Raw genomic sequence first — 27,550 nt, forward strand, 5'->3', positions numbered from 1 at the left:
TCAGGACAGTCAGAAAAATCTGAATATGACATCCTAATGTGACTTCATGCTCTAAGAGAAAAAGAGCTAAAATTTGAAAACATAGGTTCTTTCCACGCATTACCAGGTTGCTTTACAATCAAAATAATACTAAAAATAGAAATAAATTTCTTCTTCATGCTCTTAATACTTTGATTAAACCAAAATAGCATGGACATCCAAGAGCTGGGGACATCACTAAAGTAAGACTGGATTAATTTTGTGGAGTTTTCATTGGAGCTTGGATGAAGTTTAAAACTGAAGGCTCAAGAGCTGTGCTCTGGAAGAGAAAGGTCTGTGTGATTTAAAGCCTAATGCATTAGATGCTCAATAAAGAGCCATAACTGAGATGCCCACTTGACCACAGATCTTTGGCTCACTCAATAGATACTGGAAAAGGTATTATAAAACATGCAGACTCTTGCAAAAACTCTATTTTGGAAGGCAAATACCTCAAACTTGACAAAAGTTTAGAAAAATAACTAGGCAGTACAAAAAGGATGTTTATCATATTATATTTCCTTTTTAAACATAAGCCTACTTTCTTTTATTAAAATAACAGTATGTATGTGCTTTATCTAGATTAAGTTATCATTCCATCTACAAACAAGTACTGTACATCCCACCCATCCCACTTTGGAAATACTCCAAGTAAAAGAAAATACGCTCAGTAAAGGAACATCTCAGCCTTATTATTTGATTATTCTGAAGAGCACCTTTTGTGCAGATCATGTGTTCTGCTATACCACCCTTGGAAGCAGTCAAGAATCCCAGAGTATCTCTGATGCTTGCCCAAGGCCTGGCACACCAAGCATATTAATGTGATTTAATACGTTCAAAAGGGCATATTCCAGCCATTTCTGAAGCTGTGTTTGCTGGCTCACTTTCAGCAAGCAGGTACGTCAGGTTTTGTGAGTAGACAGAACGTGATATGAGCCAAGGTTCATGAAGAAGTAGAGGATGGTCACCCACCTAGTAGCCATTCATTCATACCACTAACCTTTCTTTATTGAGAAGAGCGTTACCAGGCAAGGGAACTGAACAATGTAAGGCCACTTCAACTAAGGCAAGAATATATCACAAAACATGAATTTAACACACCTAAGTTGTATCTAATGAGTAATCTCTACTATACATTATATCAGACTGGATTTTAATTAACTCAGAAGTCACATGAACTTTGTATTAACTGGGAAGAGTTCACATGTCAGTCAAAGGAACTCCACTGAGGAAAAGGAGTTATGACAGTTAGGTTGCGGCATGAAGGAGATACTGACAACAGGATCGAGACTTTTTAAATCAGTCCACCCCCCAAAAAAACTCGCATATAATAGCCAAAAGTATAGCACATTAAAAATACTTCTTGAAATGACCAAAAAAAATGCTGTACTTCATTTTGAGGTGACCAAGATCTCCATTTTCTCCTTCACCATGTGCAAGTCATTGCTAGAAGAGTCTCTAAGAAGTCTGGCATAAGGAAAGGGAGGTGCCTGGTCCCTAAATGTGAGTTCTCATTAATATTACTGATAGACTATTCTTTAAAGAGATCCATCTGTTTCTTATTCGTTACATTCAGAATAGTAGCTTGTTACATTTTTACAAGAATCTGCATGATCCAAGAAAAGCACAGCCTCATGTAATGAAAGAAAAAGAACAAATACTTATTAAATAATCCCATCCATGCCACACAACTAAAATATCCATCTCCAAAATGGCTTCATTTCTTTGCAGGGAGAGGAAAGGGAATAGAAGGCTACTTATTTCCCTTTAATTTTCCAAAATACACATAAAAGTAACATATCCTAGTTTCAGAATAAAATTTCTCTTCTTGCAAGTCAGTAATGCTGCTCTTCAAAGGTGTATTACAAGCAACAAGCAACTTCAGCTAAACTGCTAAGATGGCTCAGCAGGAATTTAAACTGAAGGCAGGAGCTAAAGTATAATGTAGTTAGGTCAATATCACAGAATCACAGAATTGTAGGGGTTGGAAGGGACCTCTAGAGATCATCGAGTCCAACCCCCCACCAAAGCAGGTTCCCTACACCACGTCACATAGGTAGGTGTCCAGTCGGGTCTTGAATATCTCCAGAGAAGGAGACTTCACCACCTCCCTGGGCAGCCTGTTCCAGTGCTTATCAACCTATGACAGGTAGCTTTTGTTTGGACGACAATTGTTGGAAAAATTATCCTGAACTAAGTGTGGAAGTACAGATGTTGGTTTGCAATGCAGGAAAGAAAAAGCATCCAGAGACAAAGGCTGGGTATTTCTTGAAGCATGAAGTACACAATTACCCAGTAAACAGAAAGAGTTCATGTTCAGCTTTTAGTGCATATATAAGTTTGTTCCAATGCCTGAAATAGTCAAGAATCTCATTTCTTAGTCAGTGCAGCCAATAGCAAAGTTATTTGGAACCAGTGCATCTCTTTTATCTTGACAATGATTATGATTAAACCTAGCTATTGACACTATTTATCAACACTGTCCCTTCTCCTGGCTGATGTTTTTATCAACATCAAAAATATTATATGCGTTCCTGTTTTCATAGGGTTATTTAATTTTATTCTGTGTATCATCCACTGACAGCATCCATGTCCAAGTACTTAAAATATATGTAACATACTATTTAAATAATTCAATAACAGATCAGATGAGGTTGCTTTAGGCAGGGACACCTCCCACTAGAAGAATTATTCCACTTCTTATAGAAAAGTATGTAACTGACTAATACAGACAGTGAGGGATGAAACCCAGAGCACACTGTTACATGCAAAAACTTAATTCTCATAATATGTAGGCTGCTCTGAAAGTAATGCCTCCTTTTTTTTTTTCCCCCACAGAAACCACAACTATTACAAAGTGCATAATAATACTATTTGATTGAGCAAGTATAGTCAACACAGTCACCACCATTAGCCATGCATTTGCACCACAGATGAGCAAGAATCTGAATGCTGTGCTCATAAAAATCTGAAGGTGACCCAATGTCACTGTTGCCACTGCTGAAATGCACCAACCATCACTTTGCTGTTCTCACATCCATCGTTTGGTCTCCATAAATACTCAGCAAGAGTCATGAATGTCAGCGGGTGCCATTTATTCCACATCAAGGAATTCAGTGACACACCTTTGCTTCATGCACTTCCATGTCAGATGTCATTATGTCTGACTGCCCCCCTGCTGCCCTCAGTCACGTGGCAGCAAAGTGCAATGGAATGTTGGTGGGAAGGTTCAGCTTCTACTACTGTACCGCCAGTATCTGCCTCTGACATTGTGGGCCAGCGTAATCAAAAAAGCAACATTACTTTCAGAAAAGTACTAATACATCTGGCTAACTGGATATCCCACCAGCTGCAATTTGTAGTCTGCCATTTTGCATTACAAGTGGCTGCTAATGAGGTCTTGACGTAGGGAATAAAAGAGGTTTCCTATGCTGGAAGGATAAAGAGAAACTTCTTTCAGAACTTTCACTTAAAAGAAGACATTGTGAAGCACCATCTATCTGTGAGACTACAGAGAAGAGCTGATACTTAGTTGAGGCTACTGCTAATTCCTCCTGTTTACAAGAGTGTTACTGGTAATATGTGGTGTATATACAGACACACTGAAATGGAGAGTATCTACTTCCCCTCCTCTGTCTAGCAAAGAGCTTGTCTTGTTTCCAGAGACAGAGCTGATCACTTTCCAGATAGACTTTAGACCCATTTGCTATGGTTTCTAAACTTTTCATTTAAAAAGAAGAAAGCTATAGAGTTACCTATTCATATATAAATATATTTAAGTGTATCCTTAATACAATCTGAACTTCAGATGGGAGTGTTCTGTAAGTACTGTGCTGGAACAGGCTGCCCAGGGGAGAGGTGGAGTCACTGTTCCTGGAAGTGTTCAAGAAATGTAGAAATGTGGTACTTAGGAACAGGGTTTAGTGGGCAACATTGGTGGTAGGTGGATGGTTGGATTGGATGATCATAGAGGTCTTCTCCAATCTCAGTGATTTTATGATTTTAAGTCCCAGTAAAATCAGGCATCCTCCCATGACCTTCACTGTTTGTGATGGAAGAGTTGTGATATAAGCTATTATATAAAGGCAACATCTGTGTTAGGAGATCTCTGCTATTTCCCAGCTAAGCATGAAATGAGGATTATTTTCAGGGCAGAAAGACTGCACTTAATTTAAAAAGCTGATGACTGAAAATTTCCTTTCTGATTCACCTGCATTTTTGTGATACAGCACATCACAGTATCATCCAACTCAGGGAACATACCACAATGAAAGTCAGGTAATAGGCAGATCCCAGCATTTGTTTTCATCAGGAGTGTTGCTCTTTTTTTCTGAAGCACAGCATCTCTACCATGAGGAGACCTTTCCTTCTGGAAGCCAATATTGCCTCACAAATACTTTTAGAAATATGACTGTCTGCTATATCTGGACACAGCAACAACTTCAAACAATTTAGGTGACAGGGACTTACCGCATAACTCTACATCAGGCTCCCTAGGGTCTGTTGAGATTGGCGCTCACCATCCAGGGGCTGTCCCATGTCCCACCACTCCAACCAGAAGCACAGAACTGGGGCAAGCCCAGCCCCAAGCACCTCCCCATAAAGGCAAGCCAGGAGCTGATCTGGCTTAGTGGGTGCCATGGCTGAGCAGAGCTGCAAGGAGCTGAAGCCTGACACTGCTGCAGCTTCACTGGGGTAGTGGCTGACAGGACATGGGCTGAGTTGGGGCACTGAGGCCAAGTGTGGGAGCCCTGCTGAGTGGTTAGGCAGGGACATGAGGGTCTGTCGATTCTGCCATTGTCTTGAAACACTAAAGCTGTACAATGCCTGTAGAAATGTAGTAGATTATACAACTTTTCTTTAAAGCTGTTGTAATTGTCAATACTCTGATCATATATAAGCTAACATTTGCTTTCTGAATTGGTAGACCTTATACAATAATTCTCAGCTGGGAGGGTGAAAGGAACAAACTAATAAACAGCCTTTCTTAGCATTAGAAAGGAAAAAAAAATCTCTTCTTGCTTATTTGTTAACTTCCCCATTTAACCTTACTCAGTACTTATGAATCAGCCTCGCTTTTCAGAGCTCTGAATAACTTGATTTGTAATTCTTTTCTCACATAGAAACTTCCACTAGAATACATTGGCAGTATTTGTGCAGAACTTACCCAAACCTTGGTGCTTCTGTTTAGCTATAGAGGTCTCCTCAGTCACTGGCTGCAAGGTAGCTTGTGCATTAGTTTCTACTCAGCAAAACAGGTTATCCATTCAGACAGATCACAAAAAGCACTTGTCTCCAGTAGACTGCAACCATGTACAAGTATTGCCATTTAGAAAATAAAAATCCAGCACTCTTCACCAGTTATAAAAGTCAAATAGACGTTTTAAAGAAGGTTAATTTATAATCCTTTCTTGAAGGCATCAGATTTTGTCCCATCAACACAACCAGTTCCTCAGCAACGGTGAATTATTCTCCCAGACAGATGTAAAGAAAAGAGGCTCAGTGAACTAATAAAATTAATTTCTAACCTACCCCTTTCTACTTGATAAATGACAAAAGTTGTTGGAAATATGGAAAACAATGATTTAGCTGTCCTCCAATGGAAGACTGGCTATGGCAAAGGGTTCTCTTTTAAGCAGTGTCTCAGGTCACCCTACAAGTAAAAAATTAGTTTAGCTTAGAAATAGCCTGTGTTAATGAGTGATATCTTCTAATTTCCTCTGTGGATATTTTTTAATTTCACTAAGTGAATCTAACACATTTTAGTAAGAGAAATGCATCACACAGGAAAGCAGCACACATGCTTACTTGTTTATACACTCATTCATGAACTGAAGTACAATGAGCTCTTTTGGAGAGAAGAAGGGTCTCTTTAGTCCACAAAAACGGATTTCTAATACTGTAAAATTACAAAGTGCCCCCTTTATGCTAGTTACACGACCCTGTAGTGACAGTACCACATAGAAAAAGTACTGTAGCCTGTAATTTTTCAAAGTTCTTTAGAATAATCTACCCCAAATCAAGAGACGGATTCAGATTATTGCTATGGTCATCACTACTTCTAAGGAATTCTTTGTAATGGTATTTGTGAAATTATAGATCTATAGCTCTTAAGGCTAGAAAGGACCACATAGAACATCTCATGTTTCCTGCTCTCTAGTACAACCATATAATTTCACCCAGCTGTGTCTCCATTGTTTGCTAAAACATACCATTCACTCTCAGTTTGAAGACTTCAAGAAATGGTAAGCTAACTGTTCCTCTTAATAATTTGTTCCAGTGGCTGATAACTTCATTGTTAGCAACTGAGAAGTATAAGACTAATCTAGGTGGCAACCTAAACATACTAGGAATATCTCTACCTGTTTAAACGATGGCCTTCTGGGTCCTTCTAGTCAGATTTATTCATCATAAAACAATAAGGCCTTAAGAATTTTTAATTCTTTTTTTAAGTAACTAGTACTTTTGTGAACTTTTTGCATTTGTTTCTCATCATTTTAGTTTCTAGAAGCTTATAAAATTTGGAGGCAAATTCCCATTCTGGTTTCCATCTTCACAGGCCACAATGCTTTTAAACAATGACTGATAATTTCTTCTGTAGCTTTCCGTGATTTCCATGCAGCCTTTTTTCTTGATAGAATGGAAGCCTTCTTCTCACAGTGAAATTATTCCCAGATGGACTCATGGCTGAAAAATCATGAGAACTCCTGCAAACACATGAAAAAAAAAAGAATAAAAAATGAGAGTACTTTTTGGGATACCACAAAACACATTTCCAGATAAAATAATAATTTGCATTTTTGCAGATTTTTACATCTTCAAAGCATTGGACATGCATTCATCATCAGAAAAGATTATTGTTACTAAATGTCAGAAATGTTATTTTTCTAAGGATCTGCTTCACCATCACTGTCAGATTTAGCTGCTGCAGTTCAGGGGGTGATAAAACTATTATGTATGACTGAAAGACATAGGCTCTGTAGTGTACCCAACTTTGGCAAGTACACTGCCAACCCAGTTCTTGGAGATCTCACTCCCTGTAACGATGTAAGGATATGGAAAGAGTGTGTCGCGCAAAGACTGACTGCTATCATATATTAAGACCAGGTGGACTTAATGGGTGGGCTACAACCCTCTTTTCTGCCCTCCCCCTGTAAATCTGTATTCACTTTGAAGCTTTACCCTTACAAGTTCTGAGTCCTTTATTAGAAACTGAGGCTCAGCAGCACTCAGGATTAGACTCTATTGTCTCACTCATGGCCAGGCCTGTCTGAAGGCACTAAATTTCTGCAAGAGGTGCTTAGTGATGGCAGAAGTCCTGCTGAACTGTAATTCCCAGAATATCTCCAAACGCTGCAACATAGCGCAGAGACTCCTAGACTAACTCAGCAGCTGGGATGGCCACACAGCACACTGCAACATTGTGCAGAGGTGCTGTAAAGGTCCTCAGAGTGTCTCAGCCATTTTTTTTATGATACTGCACCCAACCGTGTCAGCACTATCTCAAATTCAGAGCCATCCTGACGCAACTCTTCTAACTTAGCATCCTTCTCACCATGTCAGCAGCACCATCCCAGCAGGAACAGACAGCCAGGAACTGTCCACTGCAGTGCACTGTTACCAGAGTCAGCACTTCAGAAACAAATGCACAAAAAATGCTGAAAAGAAAGAAAGAAAGTACTTCCAGTACTTTATATTTATCATCTGTCACACTCACAGCGGGAAGCCCAAATTTGACTGACTTGATCAAGCATCTTCTACCTAATTTTAGGCCAAAGAACATTATGGCAATGCAGAAGTAGCTGATAAATCAAAAGCAGAAATTTAGGAATTAAAGCTCAGTTCAGGCCTTTTATCTTTATTACCCTTCTTTATGTGCATATGGTAGGTGTTCAACACTTTCCAAGTCTGTACGATATTCCTTCGTGCTTCAGGAGCTTTAGGGCTGTAGTTGTCTATAAAAAGGCAACCTGACAGTTTCATGTGGCTGAGAGTTGAATGTGTTATTTGTTACCAGCTGGTTCATGGTTAGATTGAGCCCAAGTCTTGGCTTTAAGTAAGTGATCAGACTTACTTTAAACCATTTGCTCACGGGGTGAATTCACATATAGAGAGAATTCTGGTGCAATATTTTATTTCTGACTTATGGCACATGACTCTTTTTTTTCTAAACCAATATTAAAACCAGAAACCATAACATGCCAAATGCAGACTGCAATTTTTGGAAAGTTGATACCAAACGTAACAGTAAATGAACCCTTTTGAAAGGTTAAAGTTGCTTTCATAAAAAACTTTTTCTACCAGGAAATGGAAGTGAAATGTTGAACTAAGCATTTAACTTGAAAGAACTGTGCATGGATTCCAATAGTTGCATTGTCCTTTAAAATTAGAAAAGCAGAAGTTTTTTTTATGAGAATAAACATCTCTAGTTTCATAAAAAGGGTATTATGGTGATGAGGCAAATGAATCCCAGTATTTTGGATGCTTCCTTTAACCTTCCATCAGCCCCTCCTTGTTCATTAAGCATTCTAGGATGAGGTTTCACAGTATGGCTGAATTCAGCCAGCAGCCCTGCTGCATTCACTTTTCCCCACATCCTCCCTTCTCTGGCATGCAGGCCTATTGCCTCCATTTCATCCTCTCTGACTTTCATGTGGCCCTTCAGTGAGCCTGGTTGGATTACTAAACCAATAGAAAACCATCCATTTTTTACTTATGCTGAGTTAGCTTTCTGCAAGCTGATAAGGTGAACAAGTCGTAGGGGTGATATGTATATCAGAGCTGCTGCAAAAGTAGTAATGGCTGAGAACAACCTTCCTAAATGTGCTCCATTCCTTTGGGAAGCCTCAAACCCTTAAAGCACCCATTCTAAATAATGTGAATGCCTCTTTCAAAAACATTTATAGGGCCCATTGGTTGATTGTGGACCTGTTGCACTAGCTTCTACCAAAAGCTAATGGAAGAAAGTAAAAAGATCAAATAGAATTACCACTTACAGAAACAAAGGGCTGACAGACGCACCACAGTGTGGTTGTGCATTCTCAGAAGCAGACACCTCTAGATGAAGGGCAGAGATCCATACATCTTCATATTAAGCAATCAAAGAGTGCCCTTTTCTGAATACATTTTTCTACTTGGGAGGGGGGGGAGGTATTTTATAGTTTTCTTGGCTCTCAATTTTTATTCCTTCATCATTCAGTGGGAGGAAGAAAAAAAAAATCCCATTCAAATGAACTTGGCACACTGTTCTACTGCTGATTTGCCAGATTTCTGTGTCCTCGAGTGTGACACAGTGTTATTATTTGGTGTCCTGTGCTTAAAATCTGAAGTGATTTAACCTGGCTCTCTGCCATCCCACTTGCTGACATGTTGACACCATGTAAATAATGCATAGCTCTGTGGCCACACTATTTTCATGCCACATGCTGAGAGAAACAGACAACACCTGCTATTATGATTAGCCACATCTTAGATACCTGGGGAATGTGCAAAAGGGACATCAAAATTACTTCAAACACGCTGTGGTCTCCAGCTCCAAACTCCTTCACTAGTACTGAAAAGGAATCCATGCATCTACTCTGATTAAAAGCAGAGATTGCTGATTTACATCTCACGCTCTTTAAAGAAAGTTAACCATTCTGAGACTGTTGATAACTGTGTCTTTTGACTGCAGCAACAATTTCAACCAGATAGATATTTCTCTGAACACTATAGAACAGGGGGCCATTTTAGAAGAAAGTTTACAGAGCAACAAAAACTCAGTTCCAGGCTGCAAAATTCTAGCTGTGCAATTAATTTCAGAGACTGCCACCCCTGCTAACATTAGCCTGTCTACTTCTGCTCTTCTGATCTTGGCAAAATATAAACCTACATATGCCATCAAGGCAGGCTCATGAAAACAAAATGAAATTGTGGCTTTCACTGAGGATCACTGCAAAGCAAAAGGTGACAGATATGTCACCTGCATCTTATAGGATCGTCTAAATGTCACGCACTCTCAATCAAATTGAGAACAAGCCACAGTATATGTTGCCTGTCACAGGACATATAACAAGGCTGAAAATTGATGTCCTATATAAATGTTCCCCAAATATTGCTGCATATACCTTCTTTTCACACACTTGTGACTGCCAAACTAAGAAAGCGGACAGTTACACTTTACACTTTCCATGGTGTATAGCAATGGAAAATTAATTTCATCATTTCCCTGCCCCTATGCTGTCAGAGCAAGACTGCAATATGAATTCCTGTGAAAACACACAAGAGTAAAGTAAGTGTGAAGTCAGAAGAGAGAGCAAACTACAACAAACTTGAAAAGTCACAAGTATTTATAGCTCAGAAGCCTACTTTGTTGTGGAGAATTCACCTTCACTCTGAGGCCAGCAATAGGGAATTACACCAGTGTAGGTACAGAGCTCCATACTGACTTCAGATTCTCAAAGCCATAAATAATAGAATCTCTGGCCCCAAACATCACAACTGTGCAACTAGATCATCATTTCTCAGAGAAAATCAGATATACTACTCAAAATGCTTTGCCCAAGTGAATTCCTTTGGAAACTCTGGAAACATGCAGACATAAAAAAGAAAGGGAGGGACGCTTTTTCAACTCCTATGAGACAAGCAGAGCACACAAATTTAGTTTATTTCTCCTCAAGGATGAATACATTGGACAATATTCTGTACTTGTCCACATTGTTCAAAAGGATCAGCATTTTGAGTGTCCCAGACTGAGACCAATTTTTTCTGTTTTATCCATTAAGAAAACCAGGAATCTTGTGGTCTCTTTTCAAAAGAATGTCTTTGTCCAGAATCTTGCCTCAGAGATTTTATTTGCAATATGTTATTTAGAAAAGAAAAGAGAGCTGGAATGACTTCCTAATTTCTTTACTAAATCTGTTCTCAATCTACTTTATTTCAGGCATTGTTACAGACAGTTCCTTACACGATATTCTACTCTGAAACCCTATAATTACACACAAGCTGGTCAAACTTTCACTTGACTGGAAAAGAGTTGTAGTAACTCCATTAAACTGAAAGGAAAACTTTGGGGAAAAGAATAGGTTGGTTGAGAGGATAACTCGTTTTGAGATGAAATTTCTGTTCTTACAGTTGCCCTGGGTAATGTAGTTGCTCCTCATACAGAAGTGAGAAAAAGTATCTTGTGGTGTTTTATACAGTTTTTGTTTTGCCTGGGGTTTGAATTTCACAAGGCTAACTAGATTGCCCTTGTCTAGGAAACCCTGGGGGTAATGCCAGATGGTGTCTACACGCAAGCTAGAAAGAGTGAAAACTGGACAAGGGTGGTGGCTGAAAACCAGGGAATAAAAAGTACTGCACTGGAATAGCGGGTAAAACATAAAAAGTTAACAAGAAGTTATGAAGTGGCACGACATGGGTAATGAAGTGTGCTCACCACAGGCAAAGTCTTCTGAGAAAACCATCAGTTTCAGAGAACCCTCCCAAAATCTTGTTGAGAGGTGTGTACATGTGTGCAAAAAAACAAAAACAAAAAAAAAAAAAAACAACAAAACAAAACAGGTCAATTCTAGACCAGTAGCAAGTAAAAACAGCACAATATGCACATTCTCATTGCAAGCTGGCTCAGCAGCCCTGCCTGAATGAGGCAAGAGCTCCCATTATGTGGTATCCAACTTGACTGTTTTCTCCACCAAAATGTCCTACTCAGGTGACTTTGTCCAAGTAGGCTTCGTATTTTGCAAAGCTCAATGTCTATCAACACAGAAAGCAAAATCTGGGTAAATGTGAGCTACTGACCTACAGCAATGAGTGTCCTTGGGAAGAAACACTCTGCTTTTCCTGTCATTGTGGTTTCCTCTGTTGGTGGTAGAGGGGGAAAAAACAAGGGAAATTGAGCCTCTGCCACACTGAAAATTTCTTGCATTTTATCTGACACCCTTATTTACAATGTTGAGCGCATGTGGTTTCACCAACAGGAGGAAGACGGAGGCTATGAGCAGCACATGTATGTGACTCGTTTCATGCTGTGGCTTTGAAGAGTGCTAGAATCCAATCTGGGTAGGAAGCAGAAGGGAGAGTTGGAGCTCACTACTGGTGATACAAAGCACTGATGGCACAGTGGAGGAAGCAGGGCAAGGGTGCAGAGAGCAAATAGGGGGCATGAGTCTGAATGGAGGGCAGTTGAGCTTCATTTTCCTGTCTGAGTTACTTAGAGAACAATCTCAAACAGTATGAAAAAAAAGTAGGGGAGGGAGGGTTATACACATAACTATCACAGGCCCATCCTTGCAGCATTTTGGACATTTCCAATGATAAGCCACTAGTGTTAACATTTTCGTTTCCACATCTAAAGGCACACATTGTTCTACATAGAATTGTAATCTTGACTTGATTGTTTACAGTTCCAGTGTTATACCCCCTCTTATCTGTTCACTTTGGCTAATGTGGCTTGATGATTTCATTTTGTGTTTTCCCTTTTCAATCGTATACATCAGATAGCAGATATTCATACTTCCCTCCCACCATGTGACATGTCTTCATATCACGGTGACAACATGGCAGGCTTACTTTTGCAAAGAGTCTTGATCTATTCTGGCATTTCTTAGAAGATAGCACTAATGTTTACAGTATAAATAAGGAAATGCAAGGTACAAACAGTACTGTGGTTACAGTGGTTAAATTCTGTGTTACATTTCTGCAGAAAATTGGTACTCAATCTGAACATCTATTCTGTTATTTAAAAGCTAATTCTTTGTCTGAAACAGACTCTTTAAAACTGTTATCTGTTCCATCTCTGTACTAGTCTGTTATCTCTCATATGACTCCTGCACTGGAAGACATAGCTGTGAAAGGAGATTCTGCTTGCAGCAGTGTAATTGAAGTATACTTGAAAACAAATAAACTGTCATCCGTCTTCATTCACAGTATGTGCTGTGTTAAACAATGAGGAAATAAGAGGCTTATTAAGGTTGCATTGAAAAGTGGTGAATCGGTTTCATTGAAAATGTCCTGAGGATTCTAGGCTGTAATTTTAAAGGTGCCCGATGCTCCAGACAAATACCTACTTAGCTACTGTAAAGATCTTAGGTATGTGAATTCCACTTAACTGCAGCCTCAGGTGAGCACCTTCAAACTCTCTAAAATTGCAGCAGGCAACTACTTGTGCATTAAAGGGATAGACACTCCTAAAAAACTGGACCCCAGCTCTTGATGATGACTGTTAGCCCGTCAGATCACTTCAGTATTGAAATCTGTACTGCTGCCTACCTGACCACTAGGAGTAGGACACCACCCACTTCAACAATAACTCAGTAATAATGAATGATGACTATCCCTCTTGGCCTCTATTTGAACTTGTGACATAGGCTAAACACCTAACCATACCATTATAACCATCCTAGCCCTCCAGTCTTACTATCCTACATACCTTTAACAAATAAATATCCTTCTGACAGTTTTTCCTCAGGCTTAGTATGAGTGATTTGACAATGTCCAGAAAACTACGAAAAGACAATTTTTCATTCTAAGACCTATTTTTTTATTATATGTGTGTGTATATATATATGCATAAAATGTAACAACAGTCTAAGCTATGGTTAATGTGTCTGGAAACCACAGCAAAGCCTATACAGTCCTAATGTAAAAAATAAAAAGTTACTAAGTTCTGCTTAAAAAAAAAAAAAAAAAAGGAAGAAAAGGAAGAAAATAAGAGGAATCTGTGCTTTTAAGATTAAAACAGTGAAAGATTTAGCAAGCTGAAATCCCTTCCTTTTCCATTCCAACTAAATCATACCCTGTTTGGGGTAGAAATTTGGCAGGGCACTCTGTTGGATTATCCCTGCATTGTGTTTGGACTGATTTCTTTATTCCATTTTGAAAGATGGACGTCTAGCCTAGCCCTGAATATCTTCAGTGCTGCTGATTCCAAAGCTTCAGTTGGCAGCTGCTTTCCTTGGCTAGTAGTTCCCTGATATATAATCCTAATTTTCCTCTCACAATGCTTAGGGCCACTTTTCTTTCTTTTTTTCTTTGTTGTTAACTAATGAGTATAATCAAATGTTGCCTCTTTTTAGTTTCCTTTCTATTGTGGACAAAGAGAGGTGTCACTTTAAATTTCCTGGAATTAACATGATTAATTCTCTTGACATCATACTGTAGGTCTTACTTTGCAAGCTTGCTCTCAATGTTCTGACACTGTTAAAGATTTAAGATTTAACAGCTTTTTAAACAAAATATCTAAAACTAGTTTACAGTATATTTCAGCTGATGACCATAAATGACCACAAGTAACTGACATTTTCTCTGCTTATTATGTTTATTTCCATGGGTTATGTTGTATAAATGTTAGACTAGATGATTCTGTAGACTCACACAGAAAACATGAGCTCCTAGAGCTGAAAAATTTCAATGCTGCAAAAATAAAAGTACTCTTAATTGAGTCCACAGTCAGACTAAATCTCATGATTCTCAAGAAATGAAACAGTAGGTCAGTAGGTATTAATGCCATTGAATTCAGAGGATAGTCTCTCTGTAAGCACTACAAGGCAGTTAAGTAAGGCCAGGGAAGGAGAGATTTATTTTAGAGGGAATAAAGACAACGTGACAAAAGGAGAAGTGGTCTATGAATTAGCATGATGAAAAGCTACTGAAAAGAAGACATTTTGGAAAGCTAAAGAAGGGTCTGGAAACTGGCAGAAGAATTTTGGGGACAAGTTTTACATTGCAAAACTACAGAAGATTATGTTAGCCTTGCCATGCAAAGCAGTGTCATTCAACAGCTATCCATGGCTGAGGATCCTGGGAGGAAGGAGGTGTCCTAAAGAAGAGAAGGGTGCAACAAGCTATGTCCTGTCTTTCTTCTGCACATTTCTTACCTGGTATCAAGTTGTTGTCTTTTCCCCAGTGTGAGCAGTTTTGTGTGTTCTTTCCCAAGGTACTCAGGCATGATCCAAGGTGCAACACTGGATCCTGTACATCTTTTCTGGATAAATCCTACTGACATCATTAAATGCCTTTGTCTTTCAGTGGAGCCTGAGTTAAAATTTCATAAAATCACCATCAAATAAAAAAAGAAGTAAGCACCTTACCACTCCAACAGTTTTACTGGACTCCTATTTATGTCTTTGAGCAGATGGCTAGAAGTACTCTAGTTGGTCACTGCAGCTCCAGGGAGCAGACAACAGGATGCACAAACATACACAAAAAGGTGAATCACGATGATATGACTCTGGGAGTCTTTTCTATTAACAGGATGATCACTTGTTGTGTTTGCTCAAGCTGCTCGACACATCTCATCTACATCAGACATGCTCACATGACTAACGAGAGCCTTTCCGCATTGTCTCCCATGCAGATGTTAATCTCATTTGCCAAATAATTCTCACACTACAAACATGGCATATGTGTTTCTAGTTACCATGTGATCATTTACATTTTGTTTTGTCTTTTGCAGCTCTGACATCCTAAGTAACTTTACTGAACTCACAACCAAGCTCCTAATTCACTACTGAGTGACACTACTTATTTAGAAATGTTGTGCACTCTAAAAACCATTTGGTGGCATTGCTTCCAGGTAGAAGAACAATTAGACTCAGTCTGACAAGGGGTAAAGTTCTGCCTTACTAGAATTGCCATATTTGCAGTTACGCTCACATCTTCTACTGGCTTTCTGTAGAGTGCCACATACCTAATTCATTATCAGATTCTGCAACAGCATTCTTTGATGGAGGTAGATAGGCCTGCTATCTGACGGCACCATTCACAATGATGTACAGTACAGAGGAATGCCACTTCAAAATAATTATTGCATTAAATGTTTGCAAGAGCATTAGGACAGCAAGCAAAGTAACAAGACACCTCATGCTCTTGGGCTGAAGAGCGCATGCTCCTACTTCTGTATCACATTTAAGAAGAATCAAGTCCTGATTTGAAAGCATAAGGAAGACTAGAAAACTAATTAATATGAACGCATACTTGAAGCCACTGACTCAAGTGAAAGCAATTACTGACAACAATGCTTTAAATTACCAAGCTCTTTATAGCAAGGATTTTATCAGGACTTGGTCTAAACCTAATTCTGAACCATTTAAGTCTATGGTAAAACTACATACAACTGCAGAGGGAGATTGAGGCCTCACCAACAACACTGTAAAGGATTATTAAGCTTTCACCTTGCTGCTTTAGAGTATTTTGCAAACATATACACCTCAGAGTTTTTATATAGCTGGTAAGTAAGCTAAAACATATGGGAAATAAATTTGTTCTACACCACAGAAGAAATCTGTGTCAGGGATATAACTTGTATTCACAGAACTGTTGCTATCCTGCTCTTTTCTCTGGTACAGGAGTTTTCTCTTTGACCTTTCAAACTCACAGGGCAGAAATGACAATATCAGTGAGTTAAGGCTGGTCAAGTTCCCACCAAATAAAAGTTACCATGATTATACTTTTGGCACTGCAGTATTAATTTCCTTAATACTAAGTAGAAGATAATACTTCAAAACATTCATTAAGCCTTACTCAGGCTGAGTTTAAGCTCTCAATGCACTTCAAGTACAGACCTAGGAGATGTAAAACAAAACAAAACAAAACCCTGAATGTTTTATCAGCTGATCTACAGCACGTGATCTCTGATAATGTCAGCTCTTTGGAAAAAAAAAAAAAAAAAAAAAAAAAAAAAAAAAAAAAAAAANAAAAAAAAAAAAAAAAAGAAAAAGAAAAAAAAGAAAAAAAAAATTAAATGAAGACTACAGTAAAAATAATAATTAAAAAAAGAAAAAAGAACAAAACCAGAAATCAAGCACTGATAAAATGGTGTTGAGGGGCAGACTTGAGTAAATGTATTTTCTTTTCCAGTGTTACATTCCAAGATATTTTTAAAGCACAGATATTGAAAGCAGATTCCTATACAATTCTTAATCAGTTACAGTAGCCACTGGAGTTAGTGGTTCCTAACATGTGGCAAATATACAATATTTCTAATTCAAGCCATGTCATGCTGGTATTTTACCAGCATTCCTCATGCTATTGTTACACTCCCACTGGTTTCACAGTATTTGATTCTTTCTGAATGCAAGACCATAGCATGTCCCTCTCTGACATTAACAAAATGCTGTACAGTGGTAATAATCATGGTTCTTTCCATCTCAATATCTCAAAATAATTTCACCTTTACCTCTCAGCTTTGTAGATGGAGATGCTCTAATTCAAAATCACACGGCAATTCTCTGGATTCATCTAGCAGTAATTTCATTGTAGGGTCTAGAATGGAAAATCAGCAAAAAGATGAATGGTTTAAACTTCATAGAGCCTCTCTGGTTTCACAAACAAAAGTCTTGCCCCCTGCAGTGGCAAGGGAGAAGGATGTTCCACTGGTCACCATGGTCCTTTCACTGTGCCTTGACTCTGTGGTCCAGGAGAGGATGGGGCACACTGAGGCACAACTAGACATGAGTGCTCCCACATGCAAGCTGTGACACACAGCATGGCATCACTTGCAGGTCCTTGCCCTGGGATTGGCATCAGATTCAGACACAAGGAATCCACATGCATTGGGATGGGGCTATAAGTCTTTTATAAAAACTATATACATAAATATAAATTTATATTTATATAAAAATAAATATGCTATGTATATATAAACTATTAGTGAAACTTAACATATGTTCAAAACACTAAAACAAGTCACATTAATAAAATCTAACCAATTTCACAAGCAACTTGTATCCAACATATAATATTTAGAAGCCATTAAATACTTCATTTACCAATGGAGTAACTAGAAAATTCTGTGGGGGAAAAAAAAAAGCTGAAAGAAGAGACATGAACTATTTGTTGAACAGCAAGATAAGAGAGAGAGATCATGAAAAGTGTGCTTCAAAACTGTACCAAGCATTTGAGGGAATTTGTTCCAAGTTCAAAGCAAGGGAGAGTTAGATGTGAAAGTTCAAAACGAGTCTCTGTCATCAGTGCACAGGAAGCTAAAAATTCTTAAGAGGTGCTGATCACAATCCTGGATGGCCTTCCTGTTCTGCATCTGTAGCGCTAAGGGTACAAACTAGGAAATCATAAAAATTACACATCTTCCTAAAAAAATCAGTTTGGAAACAACAAAGCGTAACTATTAATCGAAATAGACAAAATAGTGATGAGTGAAAGACATGAAATCCAGAAAAGCTGTTGATTATGCTTCACTTCAAAGTTCACCTACTAATTTTATATACATACAAAAAGAATTCACATGGGTATTTAAAATTAATTTCAAGTTAACCTAAATATGTGTTTTTCAATAATTTTTTTTCCTCACAACTCCTGAAGTTAGAAAGTTCAAACCACCACCTCACCAACAGTAGGGAAAGCTTCATTCCAGGACTCACTAGATTGGTTATCTGCATCATTCCAGGACTCACTAGGCTGGTTATCTGCATGCTGTGTAAAATGCAATACAACATAGAGTTGACTTATCACTTATCTAATACAAATGCTACAGGCAAGCTAAACTCTTTGAAATAATCTTCCTACCTTAAAACACTTATTCATGAACTGTAAACGTGGATTTCACTTATCTTAATCTAAAATAGGAGTTCCTGGAGAGCAAGATAATTATCTGGGATAAATAAATAAATAAATAAATAAGGCAATTTTTAACAAAAAAAGAAAAAGGTCTTTTAAAAAAATGGTTGATTAAAAATTAGGCATTTGATTAAGATGATCTGACATTTATGAAACCTCACCACCATAGTCGCAAATTCACAAGTTGGAGAATTTGGCTACTCTCTTCTTAGTGTATTATCAAGGAAATTTACAGAAATGAATCAGTCCCTAAACTAATGCTGCCCGCTGCCTTTCCCGTCTCAGTGCATTTGGTTTCTTGCAAGGACACCGGCAGTATATTTAGCACCAGGGTGGCAATAGGAAGGTTGGATTGAAAGAGTCACATTACATATTGCAGGTCTTGTGTTCCCACTCTTGTGCTGCTTCTGGATTTATGACCTGCTCATTTTGTGGTTTCTTTTGAAGCAGTTTGACAGACAACTGTTTCTCTACCTAAGACTCAGTAACAGCTTTAATGTGACACACTAGCTGTGCAGGCAAGAAAGAAGTGAAAGATTTCCCCAGAAAGTGATGCTACTTTTCCAAAAGAAAGTGGTAGAAGTTTCTTGGTGTTTTGTTTTTTGTTTTTTTTTTTTTTTTTTCCCCTCTTTTTAAGTCAAAACAGACAGATGAAGCAGCAAATAAAAGGGAAATTAACTGCATGTACAGTAAGTGCAATCATTGATGCTGCATATACTCAAACCCAACTGTAACCTCATTCTGTAGGAGAACAGGTGAAGATTTAAAAACAGAGTTATGTAGACATTGCTGAAATACAAAAAGCTGGGCTATTGCTGCTGACCGCAGAGAGCAAATTATAATCAAGTACACGTCTTTCTGGGAAGCATGCCAAGGAAATGCAGAGAAAGGGACTCGTCATTGTTGCTTTGACTATGCTAGGGAAAAATGGAAATCTAGTTGCTGTAACTCTCACCAGCAGAGCAGTTGCTCTGATAGCACAGAGTAAATCAATGCTGATAGGACAAATCAGGAAATCAGCTCAGAGAAGTCCAAAGCACAAAACTAGGAGTGCTTCAGTATTGTTGGTTTTATGAGCTCAGCAGTGGGGCAACTACACTGTTGCTGTTGATGTAGCACAGTGGCTTGTTGTTTGGGGATTGTTTGTTTTTATTGCACCAAAACAGTTTCCGAAGACAGAAAAGTCAGTGACAAACAGTTCAGATGCAGATTTACAGCAGGACAAAGCAGGGATACTGTACAAGAAAGAAAGGTCTGAGCATGGCCTTTGATAAGGAGGTACTGAGGAAGAACCAAAAAGAGTGAAGTGTAGCAGTAATAGCAGATCTAAATCAAGAATATTTATATAGAGCTGAATTCCTTCAGCAGAAAAAGGAAAGGGAAAGGTAGTAACACTGGCTACAGTATAGACCGTAACAAGAAAAAGATTTAAAGGATTGCAATCTACAACACTCCATACTGGACTCAAAACTAAGATTTGTTGTATTACAGGACACAAACTGAGGGGAAGGATAAATGGTAAAAGCTAGCAGGAGCAGCATCAGGAACAGGCAACAACCAACATTGTTCTACTATTTCTTTTACACCTGATCCAACAAGAAACAGACTACTCTGACGTCTTAGGTTAAAAAATCTTCAGAAGTTCTCTACCAGCCTTTTCAGTAAAACAGGCACTGATCCTTTCATACCTGATATCAGAGCAGATGTGATTGCTATCTGCAGCCTCAGTGTGGTCACAGTGTTGATGCACTTCTGCCACTGTAACTGTAAACAAGTGGTGTTTTGCAGCACCAGCTTCTACTGTAAACTGGATAGAAACTTATCAAATGCTTTACTGCTTGTCTTGTTTTGTTCAAGATCCATTAGCTCCAGCTCTTGTTTCTACCCAATGGGTTGCCACAAGATCTCTCTTCTATAATTCTCATTATCATTTAAACATGCAAAGTGCTTACCAAACACCATACGTTCAGCTCCTCTCCACACGTTACTTAAGAATAGCTCTTTGTCTAGGGCTGGATCAGAGACTTCACATTCTTCTCTCTCTGCAAGATAAGTCTCTTCTGGTGTGAGAAAATCCAGGGAGTTCCATCTTGTACAGTTTCCTGAAATCCTCAGTAAGCAAAGAGCATTCATATCTCTCTCATTCATGTCTTAGCCTCTCACAGGGCATCAAGGCTGTGCCCAACCATGGCACGATCCTAAAAATTGAACAGAGAACAAAACAATGCAGATGCAAAGGCCCAATTGCAACCATTGTGTTTATAGGTGAGTAGGTTTCTCTTACCTGGGGGCTGATGAGTTCGACCCTACAGGTCTCCTCTGGGGAGAGATTGCCTTTTCTTGTTCCAGCCTCTGCCAGAATGTCAGTGGCAGCACTTTACACAGTCCAAAGAAAGAAGTGTCCTACGCACATGGCAGAAGCCCCGGTGGCACAAGTGGTAGCAATGCCACGTTGCAACACAACGCGGAGGAGGCCCTGGGTTCGAATCCCCCCTGTGGTGCAAGTGGTAGAAGTGCCGCTCTGCTACACAGGAGGCTCAAATACCGGGGGGTTGGACTCGATGATCTCTAAGGTCCCTTCTACCCACACCAGACTATGATACTATGATACTATGATGAAGCCAAACTCATTCATCAGTCCATCTCCTTTTAGCTCAAGTAGTGTTTGATAATGAAGAGAAGTTTGAGACCTAGAATTTGCTTAAGAAGATAAAGCAGTATTTCCATATGGTCTCTATAAACTTGTAATCCAGAAACAACAGTTGAGGGTTTAACAGCACAAAAGGCAGCATCACCAACCTTTCCTTCCCAATGACCTGTATTTACACAGAGTCTCAAATCACCTGCAAAAACAATACCACAGTGAAAAGGTAATCAGTCCTGATCTTAATGAACATTTGTCTGTGTGGTATTATCTGTGAGCTGGGAAGTTTGAACAATTTTTTCACAAATAGAGAAGGCATTAAAACCTTTCTGAAGCACACAAAGTACACCAGGAACACGTGCTTTGCTGCTTCCTAGCACTAACCTTTCCCATGAGCTCTTGTTCAATCTGACCAGGCAGAAGGCTGCAGGACTGAAGCAGAAATGGATTAAGACATGCATGGACATGCACTTGTGTTTGTGTATACACAGACTCTTCTAAGTATGTGCAAAGGAAAGAAAGGATGTAAAGAAGACTCTAAAAGATCTTTGATGCAGGGCAGTTTAAAGGAAGTCAGGGACAACAGCTCTGGATAAACCAAACTGAGATTAAGAAAGTAAGAAAAGAAAAGATAAAAAAAAAGGAAATCATCCTTTTTCATGAAGGGGTTTAGAATCTGTACAGATGCATCGTGAAGGAACAGGAACTTGATAATAAAAACACTCTGATGTGGTGTTTACCCCAAAATAACACAAGTTAAAAATAAATACACATCCACAGAGCTTAGGCTACTCTGGTGCAGCTTGAATCACTACACAGAACCACAAGAATTTCTGAGACTTGCTCAAAATTAGTCCCTTTGAGATTATTTGGGATTGTTGTAATCAGCTACTGGACATTTGTGTCTCCTCAGTAGCTATGTATGCTGGGATTGGGAGGCAGCATCTGCTGGCAAGAAAGCTGAGCATTAGGAACCAGTCATTTAAGAAAAATTACTGCCCTGAGCCAGGATCCATATCACACACATTCTTTGCCAGGTTCTTCTCTTCTGCTTATTAAGGCTATTTGCATGGATTGCTACTGTCCCAAAGTCACACAAACTGAAGTCCTTTTGTTCTTACTCATTTGGGCTATTTTCTTCCAGTCCGCTACAGCTGTCAGTCAGGGTGCGATGTCTTTGAGATCAACAAATGAGCCAGATGCATAGTTCAATGACCAGACACTTCAAGTCATAACAAGCTAGTGAAGCGAGCTAATTTTGCTTGCAAAAGAATTAGCCTTTATTAGCCACTAATACAACTTTTTGCCCTGCGTAGCCCTTTAACCAGCTGCAGTTTCATTGACATCACGTTTTGGAAAGGTTACGAATGGCATGTCTGGATTGGGAAAGATCAGAGGGATTCCTAGAGCAGCTACCTCGTAGTAGTACAGCAAGGGAATAGTGAAACTTAAATAATCACACTGGACATTCATATGGTATAAATCTTGAAACTCAGAGCACAAATTATGTAAGGCACTTTTGTGTCTAATTTCTATTGTATGTTACATAGGTAAGTATATAGATGTGCAATATATGGCATGCATATCAGTACAGGACATAGAACATGTACAGAATAGCACAAATGCACCTATATGCGTCATATATATAGTCACGTATGTGTGTGATCATGTTCATTCATGGTTTTGGAATCAGTAACTGAATCATTGGGTTTTTCTGTCATCTGTTACTGTAGAACTCGGGAGAGTCGGTAGTTGCACTCATAGACCCTAATTTCAGATATATTTTACATGAATCACTATGATTCATAAAACCCCACTATACTCCATGTAATTACTGTTTCTCTTGCGATAGGGTCAGACTGAGCTGCAACCTTATAATTTTGTGATACTGCTGTAGATTGGAAATCAAAATTAATCCGCTGATCTAAAAAACTAGACCAAAAAAAAAAAATCAAATCTTTTAAAATCAACTGTGGCACAACCAGCTAAATACAGACAAACTATTTTGGTTTCATTCCAAAGGATTCATAGTCCAAGTCAGGAGAAAACTTATTTCCTATTCTGAAGAACATCTAAAGAAACCAAAGCCTGAGGAAGCTGTACAAGTTGCATGTGCTGAGGTGGAGAAGAGGTAATCTGAAGAAAATGATAGCGTATTAAACAAACATCTTGCAACTTTTCAATAATCATAGCCTGGCTTCACAGAAGGAGAAGGGCAATTATCACAGGATGTCTGTTAAGGTATTAAGGCGAATAACCCAAACCAGTTGTATTTTTTAGTAACTAATGACAAAAAGATACATGAAAGAAACCAATGCCTAAAATGAAGTAAAAATGCCAGTAAAGGAAAGGAAGAGAGATAAATTTAATTTCAAAGCCTTCAGAAAAGGGACCTGGACCTCTATATGCTTGGAACGTGCCTCAACCACTGGAAGTAGCAGACTTGCTGTTTCAAGAAGCACAGCATCACTACAACTCTCCCATAGAAGCAAGAGAATTCCCAAAAGTTGGGCCACAATTTCAACCTCATTCACTATCATCCCTTAAGACAGTGTAATAAATAAGGAGGAAGTCCTGAAGGGAAGCATTTCATCTGAGATATAATGGTAATGGATGCTCAAAGTCCAAACAGAGCAAAAAGAACAAAGAAGTCTGAATATTTCCTCCATTGTAAGTGACATTTTCTGTGAATCATATGCACTATTAGCAGCATTTCTAATACCAATTTTCAATCATCTAGAAATCTAGAAGGTCTTCCTTGGGACCAAACTGGAAATTCTGAGGGACATATCTGATTATGAAGTACCTGAAATGCAGAATTAAACAACGATTTGGCTTTAATGAGTGGGAGGAAAGAAAGTAAGGGAGTTCTTTCTTTCCAAGAGCACATCTGAGCAGAAGGAGCCCATATTACTGCACCAACAGAAAAAATAAATACATAATGGACAGGATGAGGAGCAGGTTTCTCCCTCTTTCTACCACATGCCAGTTTGGCTTAGATAAGAAAACCATGGGTATACATCTTATTGTGGGTTGCAACAAAGAACATTTGTCCTTGCTTTTCCTTCTGATCATTTTCTACAAAGTCCATTACAACAGATTATTAACCTGGAAATTATTAATGGTTGCATTTACAATCATTCCCTTTATTTGACTAGAACTGGTGAGTTCCTATGGAGGATGTAAAAGAGTAACCCCTTTAACATTTCTCCTGCATAGTGCAGGAAAAGTTAAGAATCCAGGAGACAAAATCCCACTAGCTAACAGCTTGTAAAGCCCAAAATAGATCTGAACAACAGAGCAACTTGCCTGTCCTCACATTTTGCATGACACTCCTGTTTACCAGTGCTGCCCAGAGAGGGCAATAATGATGGACAAACCAGTCATGAACTGGAAAAGCTGCAAGGAAATATTTACCTCATTAATTAAAGGGTGTGTGTGGAAAAGGAAAACATCCTCCTTAAGAAAACAAAAACAGCAAACAAACAAACCCACCTGATAAGATGGTTAAAACTGAGGAGAAGGCAAACATGCTTTTTATCAGCACAACCCCTATAGCAGAGCCTCACAGATATCATGCCTGCAGCAAAGACTGAGCCTGAGAGTACATGCTATCACAGTCAAAATAAGTGTCATCTGCACACTGGCAGCCTCAGCAAGTTTCTGGATTTGATGCATCAGGCATTGAGTTGCCATCGACCCACATGGAAAGGACAGACCTGAAAGGAGAGATTATGACTGGCACAGGCAACCTGGATTAAATCTGCATGAAATTTAAAAGAACAAAAAGAACAAAAAAAAAAAAAAGAAATGAGGCTGTGATTTTTGTTTAGATTTCCTCTCTCCTTTCCAGCAGAGTTCTTATTACTAAATAGAGGAGAACAATGCCAGATCTCACACAGAGCTAGTGCAGCACAAGAAGGGGATTCAGCACTAAAGCAATTTTATGGATTTTCTTCAAAATGAAATCAAAACTTCCCCAGCATTGAAGCACTTCTGCGGGTCCCAAGGCTTTCCCAGATTCTCATGCTTGTTGGTTGCAGTTACCTAAGGACTTCTTTTAAGAGACATCTTAGTCTGAATCTGCCATAAACCACTGGTTACTGCTGAACATTGGACACAACTATGTTGGGAGATGGAGCAACAAGGAGGGATCCCCTGTTATATAGAATTATAGAATCATTAAGGCTGGAAAAGACGTCTAACATCATCTAGTCCAATCATCAGAAATCAGAAGAAATGTTTCTCAATACCTAACCCGAACCTTCCCTGTTGAAACTTAAGGCCATTCCCTCTCATCCTATCACTGTTACATGGGAGAGACCTCACTACAGCCTTCTTTCAGGCAGTTGTAGAGACTCCTCTGAGTCTCCTCTTCTCTAGACTGAACAATTCCAGTTTCCTCAGTTTCTTCTTATAAGACTTGTGCTCCAGACCTTTACCTCCCATGCAATCATCCCCTGTACTCACAACAGATAGAGTTGTGCTTAAATTGGTGTGTGGAGTTGTAAGAGGCCATGCTTTTTACATTACTGTCTCAAAGTTTGCTGACATGGACAAGTTCAGGCAAGTCCTGGCCAAGGTTCCAGGACTGCCTTTGTCTGAGACACACGGGAACCAAGGTTCGAGAAATCCCTTTGTTTAGGAGATGGACGAGACCGGGAGCTACGAAAGGGAGATAAGATACTGATCAATGGCCCTTAAGTGGTCTTTTGTGTAGGCCTATCTCAAGGAAGATGGCCATCTCTGAGGACTGATGGCCCTTAAGTGGTCTTTCTCTCGTGTTGGCTCATCTCAAGGAAGATTGACATCTCTGAGGAAAATCACAGGACTCTGACCCCAGCCGTCCCGAAATGTCTCGAAGGCTGGAAAGAAGGATAAAAAGGGCACGGACAAACCCCGAATCTGGGTAGGTTTTCTGACACCAGATGCCTCACTACGGAAACAAGGAGGTTTTCTGTCATCAGATGCCTCTCTACACGAGCGCCTGCATGCTGAAGAACCTTGGTGGGCATCTAGGTATCTGACCTCAGATTCCTCCACCGTTGTCCTACTGCTGCCTATTCTCTCTTCTGGGATTGCTGCTCGAGACTCTGCTCCGAGGGACCTCGCTGCCCGAGACTCCACTTCCTGAGACCTCGCTACTCTGACCATCTTCTCTGCGTTTCATCGATCTGTGGCCTGCTACTCCGCTGCTGCTCTCCCCTACGCTTATTTTGCCCCGGACCAACGTTAACAACGTGCTACGGGACGCTGCTGCATCCAGGAGGTGACTATTCCCCGCTTTAACGTAATTCTTGCTCTTTTCTACCTTTTTCTATCGCCTACTTTCCCTTCCCCATCACCCTAATTTTGATATTCTTCGCTCTCCCTTCCCCATCCCCTCAATTGTCTATTATTTCCAATAAACTGGTCGGATCAACATTTGAATGTTCTTCTTCTTAATCTCACGCCGGGCATAACATATCAAAAGAACCTTTGCCTCACTCCTAATTTGGAGCGAGACAGGAGTGCAGGAATTAGGGTTGCATGAAATCTGCACAGAAACAACCCCCTGCCATCTCCCAGCATAACAGGTATTAATCCCCAGTGTGTTCAGGGGACAGATCAGATTATAAAATACTGAAGCCTGCTGATTGCATCACGTTCATGCTGAAATATCATGGTGCTCCTGCGATGCTAGCTCTGCCATGAATTGTTCAGTAAGGGTGTTTTGGCAACGGTTTTGTGTTACAAGGCTTCCTTTTATATTGCCTGCTGCCTGTTTCAGGCACAGTCCTCCTGCTCCTTGTAACTATTAATAAGTATCCCTTCCTCCAGCTGTGAGATCAGGATTTGCAGACTGTTTGTAAACTATTGTTGCACTTTTAACAATTAAGCCTTCACAGCTTACACTTCATTATTTTCTTCCCTTGAATCCAACGTGCATTTTTAAAGGAATTATGTCAGCTGACCTCTGGTCCTAAAAATAGGCATTCAAAAAACTAGAACCTATAGGCATGCTTCCAAGATCTTTTTGTTGTTGTTGTTAAATTCAGCACCAGTATTTCTTTCAAATGAACTATATTCTGCAACACAAATAGTCTTGCTCTGTATCAGCAAACAGGAATGTGAGGGGAAAGGTGAGACTAGGACAAATACCCTAGCAGTACCTGTGCTCATGGTACCATTTAAAAGCCTGTCCTTTTGCCTTTGTCAGCTCCAGAAAGACGGAACGCACTGGTTATGTACTTTTTATAGTACAGGTTATGTATCTGTTGCTTCTACTCCCCGTAGGGTGCAGTGAGCCCTCATCTCGCCACCATCTTAAGACCATGATGAAAACTCTATAGATAA

The 27,550-nt window shown here is 39.4% G+C and overlaps 1 long non-coding RNA gene across 9 annotated transcripts in view; it reads right to left on the reverse strand.

Annotated features, from left to right (window-relative positions):
- Positions 1 to 27,550, reverse strand: part of LOC107311182 — a 269,152-nt gene that overhangs the window by 166,375 nt on the left and 75,227 nt on the right. For 8 of the 9 annotated variants that reach the window (XR_004306536.1, XR_004306534.1, XR_004306538.1 and 5 more), the window contains 4 exons: positions 20,523 to 20,768; positions 17,174 to 17,259; positions 14,874 to 15,030; positions 5,186 to 6,725 (listed from right to left, as the gene is read on the reverse strand). This is a non-coding gene — a long non-coding RNA (uncharacterized LOC107311182). Of the gene's footprint in view, positions 1 to 5,185; positions 6,726 to 14,873; positions 15,031 to 17,173; positions 17,260 to 20,522; positions 20,769 to 20,854; positions 21,093 to 27,550 lie in introns of those variants that run through there. The other variant, XR_004306540.1, reaches the window with a different exon arrangement.

Source organism: Coturnix japonica, chromosome 3 (assembly GCF_001577835.2).
Source record: "Coturnix japonica isolate 7356 chromosome 3, Coturnix japonica 2.1, whole genome shotgun sequence".
NCBI classification, from domain to species: domain Eukaryota; kingdom Metazoa; phylum Chordata; class Aves; order Galliformes; family Phasianidae; genus Coturnix; species Coturnix japonica.